We start from the raw sequence: 13,723 nt of genomic DNA on the forward strand, positions 1-13,723 counted from the left end.
GTTCTGGTCACCGCATCTCAAAAAAGACATAGTGGAAATGGAAAAGGTGCAAAAGAGAGCGACTAAGATGATTACGGGGCTGGGGCACCTTCCTTATGAGGAAAGGCTACGGCGTTTGGGCCTCTTCAGCCTAGAAAAGAGACGCCTGAGGGGGGACATGATTGAGACATACAAAATTATGCAGGGGATGGACAGAGTGGATAGGGAGATGCTCTTTACACTCTCACATAATACCAGAACCAGGGGACATCCACTTAAATTGAGTGTTGGGCGGGTTAGGACAGACAAAAGAAAATATTTCTTTACTCAGTGCGTGGTCGGTCTGTGGAACTCCTTGCCACAGGATGTGGTGCTGGCGTCTACCCTAGACGCCTTTAAAAGGGGATTGGACAAGTTTCTGGAGGAAAAATCCATTACGGGGTACAAGCCATGATGTGTATGCGCAACCTCCTGATTTTAGAAATGGGTTATGTCAGAATGCCAGATGCAAGGGAGGGCACCAGGATGAGGTCTCTTGTTATCTGGTGTGCTCCCTGGGGCATTTGGTGGGCCGCTGTGAGATACAGGAAGCTGGACTAGATTGGCCTATGGCCTGATCCAGTGGGGCTGTTCTTATGTTCTTAAGATTCAGAGCCCAATTCTATCTTCCTGGACCTGCTTCCTTCCTTCCTGAACCTTTCCTGCTTAACAGTGTATACACTTTACTTGATGACCCACAACTGTCCTTCTCATTTCCCTTTACCCTAATACCCTCATTTCTGAGTTCCTTCTTTGAAGTCAAAAGTGTTTGTGTTGGACTTTGCTGGATGACATGTTCAACAAATGACATGCTACATACTATATGACATGCTACATGACATGCTGAACTTTGTTGATTGATGTGTCCTGCAAATGACATGCTACATGACATGCTGAACTTTGAGGGATGACGTGTTAGCAAGTGACACGCTACATGCTACATGCCATGCTGAACTTTGCCGGATGACGTGTTAGCAAGTGACACGCTACACGCCATGCTGAACTTTGCTGATTGATGTGTCCTGCAAATGACATGCTACATGCCATGCTGAACTTTGCCAGATGACACGTTAGCAAGTGACACACTACATGCTACATGCCATGCTGAACTTTGCCGGATGACGTGTTAGCAAGTGACACGCTACATGCCACATGCCATGCTGAACTTTACCGGATGACGTGTTAGCAAGTGACACACTACACGCTACATGCCATGCTGAACTTTGCTGATTGATGTGTCCTGCAAATGACATGCTACATGCCATGCTGAACTTTGCCGGATGACGTGTTAGCAAGTGACACGCTACATGCTACATGCCATGCTGAACTTTGCCGGATGACGCGTTAGCAAGTGACACGCTACATGCTACCTCAGGCTTTTCCACTGGGACCTCCTGGAAGGTCGGCGCCACCAGTACCTGGAGACCTTCCCAGGACGAGCCCTGCAGAAGCCTGCCCAGAGCTCCCGCCCCAGCCGAACGGGGTGACGCGAGTTCACACCAGAGCCAGAACAGCCGTCCTCCCCGCGCGCATGCGCAGACTCCCTCTCCAGGCTTCTCGAAGGCGCGTGCGCAAAAACACAGCCGCTCCTGACGAAGGAGGGGAATCACCAGCAGCTGGCCTTGCGCGACGAGGCTGCCACGCGTGCGCAGTAGCGACGAGGGAAACACAGGGCTGGCGGAGGCTGTGCCGCTGCGGCTGCCCCTGTCATGACGCGCACGCGCAGTGCGGGAGAGCGAGAGACCCTGCCGGGCTTGGCGGCAGCCGCTGCTGTTTTGCCGGTAAGCGCGCGGCCCGCGCATGCGCGCTGGCGAAGGGGTCCCTCGGCCTGGTGCTGTGGAGCTGAGGAGAAGCGTCGCGGGGCCGGCCGAGGAGGAGCTGCAGCGCCAGCGCGTAAGGACCCTCGCTCTGCGCGCGCGGGGGCAGCGGCGCCTCCACGCTGAGGGCTGGGCGCGGGGCGCTCCGGCGGCTGTGTCTCGCCTCGCCCTCCTCTCGGGGAGGCCTCGTGTGACCCGCGTCGGGCGCCCGCCAGCCAGGGGCCTCTGGGGAGCCCTTCCCTGCCGGGCGGCCACTCCCGTCCTCGCCGCTCCGGCGCGGCGCGGGGCGAGGCGGGCGCGGGCAGCATCCGCCCGGTGTTTCATAACGGGGTCCGAGGCGGCATTCGCTGCCGCCCTCCCCACGCTTACCTGGGAGTAAGTCCCGTTGACGGCAGTGGGACTTGCTTCTGAGTAGACACGCAAGGCTTGGGCTTCCAGACTGCAGGCTTAGCTACACTTACCTGGAAGTAAGCCCATTGACTCTAATGGGATTTACTTCTGAGGAGACAGGCATAGGATTTGGCTCTCAGGATGCAATCCTCTCCTCACTTACGTAGGAGTAAGCCCCATTGAGTATGTGGGGTTTACTTCTGAGTAGACATGCATAGGATTAGGCTGTCAGGCTACAATCCTATCCACACTTACCTGGGAGTTAGACCCATTGACTATATCGGGACGTACTTCTGAGTAGACCTGTATTGGATTGGGAGTAAGCCCTATTGATAATATTGAGGCTTACTTCAGAGTAGACAGGCATAGGATTGGGCTATCAGGCAGCAATCCCAGGCTGCCACACTTACCTGGGAGTAAAACCACTTGACTATATTGGGACTTGCTTCTGAGTAAACATGCACAGGATTGGGCTCTTCCCAGCACTGTGGGTGACTGGCTGCCCCCATTCTATTCCCCCCTTGAGTGGGACACAGAGAGAGAGAGAGAGAGAGTGAGAGTGTGTGTGTAAGTTCCCTGGCGTTTCACTTCTGCTGTCAAAAGTGAAGTGTGTGTCTCCCCCCTCCCCCAAGAGATAGTGTGAGCAGGCATTTCTAGGGGGCAGGTTGGGGGGGCCGCTGGTGATGATGATGGTGGCGGGAAGGATAGCGACCCTCCAGCCATATTTGAATACTGATGATGATGATGCAGGCGGGGAGGGGTTTCCTCTCCGCTTGTTTATGAGGGGAATCTAGGGCATTGGAGCAACTTTCAGTGCACGCATTCCTTCATTGTTGTCTGCCTTGGCCATGACCCTTTCCTCGCCCTTTTCAGCCCTGAGGAGTGAGTGTCAAACCAGCTGCAAGACTCCCAGTTAGTTTTATAATGGTGGAAATCAGTAATTTCTTTTTGTTCAGTTGTATTGTCTTGTCTTTTGTTATATGGCCGCACTGTGTGTGTGGTTATTTGACTTTGTCTGTAAACTGCTGTGTGAACTTTTTGTTGAAAAACAGTATGTAAATACTGTTAATAATGCATACATACATACATACATACGTGTACGTGATAATTTTGTGATCTGCATTGTGTACTTTCTATAGTGGATAGGCAATACAGAATAATATCTTAAGTCTCTGGCATGTTTTGATTTTTTTTCTTTACTAAATAATATGCAATATAGGCTGTAATTCTAAACATACTAAGTAAATCCTGTAGAAGCAAGTTCTGTTGAATATAGAGAGATTTTCTTAAACAAGTTTAGGATTGGACCAATATGTTATACAAAGAATTGTAGGCAAGCTTTTTGTTTTGGTTGATGATACTTGTAGCTTCTTTTCAGTGCAGAACTCTATACTGTAACTCCTGGAAAATAGGCGTTTTTGTGCATAATTTTATAAACTATGCTTGGTTATCTTGCTTGTAATATGTGCAGCATAAACTTGCTTGCAGAACAAACTTATGGGTGTTTTTGTAGCTTTGGGTCTTGAGTTGTAAGAGAATAGTCATCTGTGAGATTACAGGTGTTCATATAGAAAGACTATGTTGGACCTTAAATATAAACCTGAAGTTGGCAATTCAGCCACAGTAATAGTTGCTTGCTATTAAAATTGTCTCATTGTTCAACTCATTGTTAAAATTATCTCACTTTGACACATTGGTAACACTTTTTATGGGCTTAGTTTATTTAGTTTTTGCTTTTTACTTATCTATACAATATTGCAGTTTTCTATTGCAATATGTACTGTTGAAACTTGTAGTAATGCTTTTATTTATTACACCTATCATCTACTTTTCCATCAGAATGCTTAGACTTGCTCATTTTCCATTAGTTTCTCAATGACATACTAATCAAGTTTGCACCAGGTTAAATTCAACACTCCTACAATATCAAGTGTTTCTTGACCAACCACTGGACCCAAATATATAATTGTTTCTGTATATTTTTATTAAACAAAAAAATTACCTTGCTTTATCTAAGTATAGAAAAACTTTGCCTTTCAATGCACTGTATTTTAAGAGCTATAAGAACACAGTGTTGCAAAATTGCAAAGCAGCCAGAAAACTGTGCAGGTCAGAATAGAGGCAAAATACACCGCTCCTTCCTTTGACAGCAAATCTGATGTACCACTTTTCCTCCTTATTCTGTGCTATGCTACAATCTTTTGTAGATTGAAGTCTTTATTAAACTTATTAAAGATCGGTACTCCACAGCGATCATGAAGACAACATCAGGCAAAGAGGCTATCCTGGAAGCCTCTCTCTCAGGTACATGGCAAACTCCAAAATCTAGCCAATAACCAAAAGTCAAGGAGACTGAGGCAGGGTTCTGACTGAGTTCAATCAACCACAGGGAGGTAAAGAGCTACACTGTAAAGAAAGTTTGTTAAAAATACAAGAGGTGGCAGGTTGCAGGCTTGCAAAATGGCTAGGGTGTTGGCAGTGCCCAAGTTCAGACCTTAGCAAATATGCAGGCAGGTGATTACCGACAAAGGAAAACAATCCCCTGACACCTCTAAATTTCACTGTTCCCAAATTCCGATTACTACAGTATATGAACACTTGTGCACTTACACACACTTACTTTCTTTGAAGGAGTAAATTCAGAACACACACAAGCATCAAGATTTGATGCTAAGAAACCTGGATTTGATGATGTCGTCATTTCACAGCCACCTAGGTGATCATAAAGGTAATGTCTACTGAATATAGTGGTACTTACTTCTGAGTAAACATGCTCAGGATTACACTGTAAATATGTATAATTATATATATTATAGATATATAATAATAGTGGAATAAGGGGGGGCCTCCTGTATCTGTGGATTCACTTATCTGTGAATCAGGGCTGTGGGCCCCTACGTGTGCCCCCTTTGGAGGTGAGGGCAACTCTGCTTCCCTTCCCTCCAGAGTGTCCTCTGAGCCCAGCAGTTAAAAATATGCAATTTCTGGTTTCTCCTTTTCTCTGTGATACCAGAAGTGATGTTTTTAATGCCTTATAAGGCATTAGGAGGCATTAAAAACATCACTTTGGGTTTCACGAAGAAACCGGAAGTTGCATTTTTTAAAAACTGCTGGGCTCAGAGGATCCTGTGGAGGTGAGATGTGCAGAACTCCCCTTGGCCTCAGAAGCTGGGGGTGAGGCATTTGCCTATATCCGCGGTTTCACGTAGCCACAGAGTTGCAGAACGGAACACCCGTGGATATGGGGCATGCCTGTAATTGCTGTTTTATCAAGTGGAACATATTATGAAACATTTATATTGTTAACTTTCTTTAACCCTTGCTTTATTTTTATCTGCACACCTCATCAGACTGACCTATACGTTTCTGTATTACAAATTACTCTTATGAAGTTATATAACAGTTTTCACAATATTGCAGTATTCACCTTTGAAAATCTAATAAACATAGTTGTAAGAAGGAATTCAAACAAATGAGAAGTTTTAAGAGAACAGGTGTCAGCTTTCTTGTCCTGGTATATTCCCCTAGAATATTGTTGTGAAACACTTGAAGTATCAGAATAATCACCTGCTTTCTGATAGTGTCCCAGCACACTGCGAGTTATGCCTTGTAAACACTACCAAATACATGCTTGCTAGAGGAAATATTTCAGGCAATTTTTTCAGTTCTTCTACATTAAACCAGACTTTCTGAGAACTGCAAAATTACAATAGATTTTGTTGCTTTTTGCAAGTTGAAATTATCTGGGTGGGAATCGAGTTACACATGCAGCCACTGTAGTTATATTCTGTATTTATACCTCATGCAGAATGAGGGCTTACATGCATGACCTTATTTCTTCTAGCTTTAAAGAGCAACAAGCCGTTTCAAATTTGATGTGAGATAGATTCTGCATTTGTAATAGTCTTGTGTAGAAGACTGCACTATTAGTAGCTGGGAGGGGAGCAGAGCTTTGGGACCTACTACAGCAGAATAGTGACATCATCTTCAGGAGTGCTCTGATACTGCCTTTGAAAGTTTTTTAAATTTTCTTTTATAAAGCCTTTAGTTGAGAAGTGTCAAGTTCAGCACGGACAATCAGCAATTTCTCTAGAGGCATATGTTAATGTCTATGCCATCATCTTACCTGAGAGACTACATATCTCATTTTACATTTAGGCTGTAATATTTTGCAATTTTACATAAGGGTTTGAATTCAGTGGGACCTATTTATCAGTAAATGTACATAAACAAGCAGTGTGGTGCACCTTTATATTAACTGGGGATATTTTAAAAATATTGTCTCAATTTTTGTACATTTGGTTAAACCAACCATTTTCAACCACTGTGCCGTGGCACACTGGTGTGCACCACAAGTGGTCCACAGGTGTGCCAGTGGAATTTGGGGAAAGGTAATTTATTAGTAGGGCCAGTGGGGATGTGAGCCCTCCACTGGCAGCATGATGTGCCTTGTCAATTGTGAAAAACCTGATGGTGTGCCTTGACAATTTTAGTGACCTTGTCAGTGTGCCATGAGATGAAGAAGGTTGAAAATCACTGGGTTGAAAATCACTATTGCAGCCCATTCCAACATGGATTCCATTCCCATGGGTTCCATTCCCATTCTAGCTCATTCCAAATGAGCTAGATTTTTAAATGAAGTATGCATTTCAAACTAGAAATAAGAGTTGGGAGAAGAAAATTCTAATGAAAAATTGTTTTTATCTTAATGGGGCCTGATTGTGGGGAGTGTCATAACAAGCCCCTGCACTTTCAAATTTACCAGTACTCCACTAATGCCCAGAGCACAGTCAGGAGGAAAGCTTTCTGCAGAATTGGTCTCAGATTAAAAAGTCAGAAGCTAGGTGGGCTTGAATTCAACTGTGTTGCTATGAGAAGCACAACTTGCTCTTTCTTCCTTCCTGCTTAGCATTATCCTGGCCAGTCCTAGGTGATACATGACAATATAGTATAAAATAAGCAGGGTAGTTGTTTGGCATAAATTCAAGGGATCTTTGATTCCCTCACTCACAAGAAGTATTTTTGAAGTATTAATTGAACAATTCAGACATGCTTGTTACAAAATTTTGATCTACAGAGAACACAATCCATAGTAGAGTTTCCATAGTTATATCCAACTAAATTATGTCAACAGTTATATTGCTCTGAAGAACAAAGTGAAAGGCATGCTTTACTAATTGCCTGATATTTTCTCAATGTTAATTATTTCAAATGAAGCAAATCTTTTCTGTGCTTGTGGAAAGTTCAGAAATTAGGCTTAGGATATCAGCCATCCTTGCCTGTATATCCAAACAAGAGTCATGGATAGTCATGGAGAGGATATGGGGAAATTGTTCCCAGTGATCAGCAGATGGTATCGGTTAAAGTTTAGACTGTGCATGTGACTACTTGGATTCTGCAGGAATCCATAACCCTTTCTAAGTTCCGTATTTATTATTGACATGGTGATTAGGCTTTACAACATAATTTCCTAGAAAACGGGACCAGGTAATGTCATACCCACATACCCAAACTTTGGGCTAGAGGTCCAGAAGTGATGTGACAAACAATGCGAGGCTCAACTTGGCAGCCAGAGCTTTAGTGTGCACTTTTCATGTGCTCAAAAATGCCTTCGGCCCTTATCCTTGTACTGGTGTTTGTCACATGGTGTTTGTCACACTGGCCTCCCAGTCTGGAAGTAACTGATGATGACATCATTGCCAGTTTTCAGTTGGTACTTCCAATAGGTGGACTAAGCGAAGTGGTACGGCGGGGAAGACAAACATAGAGAAATGCTTATCTATGGCAAAATATTCAACCCATTATACAGGTGACCAGAAGCAGGGATATAGGATGGGAGGCAGTAGTAGGTAACAGCCATGAAGGATGCTGTGCTAGCTAAGATAGAACATACATGCGTGCCGCTGGCTCTGGCAACTATTGGATCGGGCCCTTTAGTGGCCGGCTGAACTCCAGATATCTTGTACCACTGTGATGATTTCTTGTATGTGTGTTGACTAGCTGTTTACTTTTCAAAGATGCCTGAAGTTACAGCATGTTCCTTTGTGCTGCTCGACTCTTAAAAGGAAAGAAATAATAATTGGGATAATTGGACATACTTCTCGCATCCCACTCCTAAACTATTTTGAAAGACCGGTGTAGAAAAAACTGCAGTAACCAGAAAGGAGGAATGACCTATTAAGTTATTTTAGTCAAGGTTCTGAGCTGGTAATTGTATTTATTTACAGTATTTATATACTATTTTTCATCAGCTCTTCCAAAAGTATGACCTAAGATCTGAAGATTTATTTTGTTTACTAATGAAAATGAACATTCCTTGTCAGACTTGGAAACTTATGAACTGGGGAAATTAGTTTCTGATGCCCTCTCCATTTCCAATTACATTCTATTGGATGATAGTAATTGAAAGAGACAGCCAGCTAGCAAAAAAACAAAAAATGGGGCAAACCTTCATACAAACTGCATCCTGATGATATGATAGTGTTGCGCTGTTTCTCTTTATGTTGTGAAATGCAAGAGAGAAAATATTGATTTATGTATCATCAGAATGTCATTTCTCTGAAATCAGACAGAATTTCAGTTCTGCATTTCCCATCCCTTGTGCCGATGTAGTTAACTTTCTGCTTAACTTGATTTGGCCCTGTTTGTGTTTACATCTGCAGTAGGTTGTTGAATCATGTTCTACGTTTAAAATACAAATGGTTAGATATAAATTAAAAGTATCTGAAAGGAATAAGTTTCTAACATTCTGTTTTGGAAGAATTTGATACAATTTGATTTATTCTTGGCTAGGTTTGGTTGTATTTCATGGATATATAATATGTGTATTATATACAAATGGGGTGGCCCAAGTGTCTGCTCAAAATGTTGCTTTGAAGAGTGGATGGGAGAGGTGGCAAATGCCTTACCACCTCCTCCAGCTTTGCTGCCACTGTGATCCTTTTCCTGAATTGTCTCCTGAACACTTGTGGGGGGGGGGGGAGGGAAGGGCCTCTGCCATTCCTTCTCTGGTGTTTCTTGCATTAGAAAGGATCTACTCCCAGGATCCTCCTGGCTTGAAACCTTACAAGAAGCCATGGCAGCTGAGGTGGAAAGAAAGGAGGAGGATAAGGAAAGTGTGGTGCCTGCCAATGCATGTGTATGTATGTGCAGGCGTGTGCTGTCATGCATGGGCATGTGTGCAGGCACAGGTACATTTATTTTGAAGAAGCTGTACTTTATTTTAATTACATCTCAGATATTTCTCTTTAATTATGCAGAGTGAAAATAGTAATTTAGGTTTGACTCCAAGTCACATATTCAGTTCTAGTGTAATTCTCTGATTCTTACTTTATATTTGGGAAGAACTCCTGAAGCCCTAAGTAGTCCTCCTCCTCCTTACTCCAAAGCAGTAATGTTGAAATTAATAGCATTTTTTCTGATCAACAGTTAACTATTATGATGTATAAAAATCTAAGTTCACATTTTTAAAAGTAAATGTTGTTCTTGTTTGGAATTCTAGTACTTAGCTGACAATCACCATTTTTTGACAATGTATATTTAGTCAACTGAGACTCATGGAAATGTAAGCAAATGAATAAGTGGATTCAGTTTGAAAAATGAAACTCTTCTCATCTTTGCCTGTTTTACATGGACGTAAAATAAAACCTTTTTCCTGGATGTTGATCATGTTTTTAAAAGTGCCTGATCTTTGGGTACCAATACCGTAAGAATGAAAATAAGAAATGTGATTGAAATAATATGAAGATGACTATAAAACAGTGATTTCCAGATCCCTACAGGGAGTTGGGAACCAGGTAAGTGGTTCTTTGGGGGGCAGTGACTGTGCTGCAGTGATCGCAGTGCTGTCACTACCAAGGGACATGTTTCTTACCTGGGAGGCAGTGCTGACCTCCTGCAGGGTCCTGGAGGCTTGCAACCCCTTCTGATGTTCTCCGTGGCTGTTGTAAACAGCCTTTATCTTTGATCAACAGCTATTTCTGGTTTTTGTGCAAAAACCAGAAGTAGTTACTGATCTGAGATAAGGGCTGTTTACAGCAGCCATGGAGGACATCAGACAGGACTGTGAGCCTCCAGGATACTACAGGAGGCCAGCATTGCCTCCCAGGTAAGGAATAAGCCCCTTGGTAGAGGCAGTACTGCAATCGCTGTAGCGCTGTTGCTGCCATTGGAGCAGAGCCAGCTTCTGGTTCCTCTGGTGGGTCACAAACCATCAGTCTGAAAATTGCTGCTATAAAACATTATAGAAATTTGTAAAGCTGCTAGAAGCTTCACATAGTTTTGGGAATTTAATGACTTTTAGATTTTAGAGACTACAGCAAGGATACTCACTTTGGTGCCTGCAGGTAAACATTGCTAGGATGAGTACCTCTGGCCTGTATAATTTAGGACCCAGTCCTATCCAACTTTCCAGTACCAATGCAGCTACAGTGCAGCTCCGAGGTAAGGGAACAAATATTCCCTTACCTTGAGAGGCCTCAATGACTGCCCCCCACCACTGCAGGATGCAGCACATGTCCCATTGGCACGGCTGTGTTGTTAGTGCTGGAAAGTTGGATAGGATTGGCTCACAAATACATAGTAACTCCAGTTATAGACCTGGGCAGACCTGGTGGAACTGTTATGATGAGGGATTGGAAACTTTGCACTTTGACAACCCTTTTAAGTACTAGACATCCTGTGATAGCTAAGCAAAAGTGATGGTATATGAAAAATCACATTTGAGGGCAAGGTCATAGGAAAGTATCACTGTGAATCAGTGAGCAATCCCTGTACAGATTGCTGGAGGAGTTTTGACTCAGATTTTCACCAACTAGTTTCTTCTCCTTGAAAATGTCAGGGTCAAGAATTGCACATCAATATAGACATTTATGTTGGAATTTTGTCTCTACCTATTTTTTCCTGTTAAAAGGGAATATGTGATGGAGTTACTGTATATACAAATAGCATGATCAGTGGTCCTCAAACCTTTAGGGCAGTGGTTCTCACACATTTAGCACTGAAATCCACTTTTTATAATGAGAATCTGTCAGGACCCACGGGAATTCTACTTCTCTTCTTCATAATAAGTCATGACCAGAAGTTACATCATCAAGCAGGAAAATTTTTCACAATTCTAGGCTGCAATCCTACCCACACTTACCCAGGAGTAAGTCCCATATACTTTCATAGTTAAAAGAAGCTTATTAAAAGTACAGGTCTGTAACATTTCCCCAAATGCAGTCACATACTGTGGTAGCATCAAGTTTAATAAAATATTGAAATGAATGGGGACCCACCTGAAATTGGCTCACAACCCACCTAGTGGGTCCCGACCCACCGTTTGAGAAACACTGTTCTAGGGAGATTAACTCTAAATAAGTTTTTTTGGGGGAGGGGCCAAGGCAGTGAGGCAATCCCAAGGATCTCATTACTGAGGGGGATGCTTTTTACTTATTTTCACTAACATAGGGCTGCTGCAGCCTCCAGAGGTGCAGGGAGCCCTGCATAGCCCTCCAGAAGGCTTCCCAATGGTTGGAACATTGAGACATAATCGCACACAAAGCACTTCTTCATTGCATCGCATCGTGAAGCTCCTTAAGGGGGCAGAGAAAGAACTTCTCTGGCTGGGGTGACGCAACACACCAGTTTGGGAACTTCTGCTGTAAAACCTTTGCAATGATCTAGGTTAAAATTCTTCAGGTATGGAAAGTGGATGCTGCAAAAATTATAATTTGTTATTGAGACTTTATTTTAGGAAGTAGAACAAATTTTTGTTTGAAAATTGCTTTATTGTTGCTTATTTGCTTTGTAGTTGTTGAAAGCCAGGTTGTCGAGAAACTGTTACTTACATCTTGCCAGAAGCTCTTGGAAAATAATTGTGGTGCCATAATGTAAGATCTTCATAACGTTAGGTGGATATATGTCTTTGTTGTTCTTATCAATAAAATATTTACAGCTGCTCTGGGTCTACACCCAGGTCCTGTAGTAACTATACAAGTTATGACAGTGTTTGGAGATATTTTGTATTTCACGCCTATCCGTATTACCAGCTGAATACCTGGTTATTGCATATGTATAAACAGACATAGACAGACTTGTAGAACTGGCAAAACATGCACTGGCATGAGCTTGTCTTTCTTTCAAAAGTTGCCCAAGAGAAACCCAGCACTAATGCCAAGCAACTGGTGCAGTCTAGTGAAATCAGTTGTCCAAACCATGTTTTAGAGAAGTGATTTTCAACCCTTTTTCAATTCACAGCACAAGATGCTAAAATTGTCAAGGCACACCATCAGTTTTTAATTGCATTACAATTAATAAATTCAATTCAATTAACATAATTAATGCAATTAAATTATTACATTATTCCGTCTAACTTCCATTATTTTAAATTACAAATCTATCCCTGTCTAATAAGTTTAGGGATCTCCTTAGAAATGTGATTCACTCATGTGCACTGTGCACACAGAACCACATTCTGAAAGCAGAAACTATTCTGCTTTTAGGTCTCCAGGAGGTTGCTACAAGAACTGCAGTACTTCTGGTGAGGAGTAGGAATGGGAAGCAGGTATGTGCCAAGCACAGTACTAAGTCCAGTGTGAGGCACAATGCAGCAGCTTCTGGCCACTTCTAAGTGTGCAGTGTGAGGCACAAAGTGACCCCTTCCAGCCCCTTTGCTGACCAATTCTTTTAGTTGTGCTGCTGCACAGGGCTCCAGGCAGCCTCTTTTCCCCATGTGGTGCTGCTGCTGCCTGTCTCTGACCTCATGGCACACCTGATGCCCATTCGCGGCACACCCGGCTGAAAACCACTGGTTTAGAGGCTTGAGAATGTGCCTTGAGTTTGTGTACTCCCTTTTCCCCTCTCTCCTGAATTTGTTCATCCCTTTCCCATGTTGAAGCAATCTGGAAAAGTGCACCAGTACCCCTAAGAGCATTCAACACAGTCTTCTGCAGATGAGAGGTATAGCCCAAAAAGCATTCCTTAGAGGTGTTTTGGGAGACACTAGAAGGATTTTAGACCTCAAAAGTGTGAAGTGGTTTATGGTAAAAAGGATGTTTCAGATGGAGGTCTCATATTTTATTCTGGGTAACTTGAACCAGGATGGATTTCTATTGTTATACTTTGCAAATGCCTATCTAACTATCACTGTTTGACTGTGTCATACACTCTGAGATGCAGCTATAGATCTTCTCAAAATGTCTTATCACCTTAGTAGGTTTTCATAAATGTATTGGTAAAAATATGTACTGGGTATAAGGAATTAAGGATTAGGGATATCTGGAAAGGTCAGGGTACAGTGTAGGTACCTTGCTTCTGTTTGCTGGAAAACATGCAGACCTCTTCTAGTTTCTGAGTCTTTTGTAGATATTGCTCATACATTTTCAAGGTTTTTTTGTTTATATATAAACGCACGCATACAATTTTCAACAGAGAGCTGTTCAGTGTGTCTTGTATTTAAAGATAGATCTCTCTTTGTGTGTTTAGACTGTGGCCCTGGATAAGATTTATGGGTGTTA

General features: G+C 42.8%; 1 protein-coding gene across 1 annotated transcript in view; it reads left to right on the plus strand.

Annotated features, from left to right (window-relative positions):
• The first annotated feature begins 1,823 nt into the window (after nucleotides 1-1,823).
• The window catches only part of CLOCK (clock circadian regulator), a 54,521-nt gene continuing 42,621 nt past the window's right edge, over nucleotides 1,824-13,723 (plus strand). Inside the window, exon 1 of the mRNA XM_066631745.1 lies at nucleotides 1,824-1,911. The gene's annotated coding sequence lies outside the window, so the exon portion shown is untranslated. The remainder of the gene's footprint in view (nucleotides 1,912-13,723) is intronic.

The sequence above is a fragment of the Tiliqua scincoides genome, chromosome 6 (genome assembly GCF_035046505.1).
Source record: "Tiliqua scincoides isolate rTilSci1 chromosome 6, rTilSci1.hap2, whole genome shotgun sequence".
NCBI lineage: Eukaryota > Metazoa > Chordata > Lepidosauria > Squamata > Scincidae > Tiliqua > Tiliqua scincoides.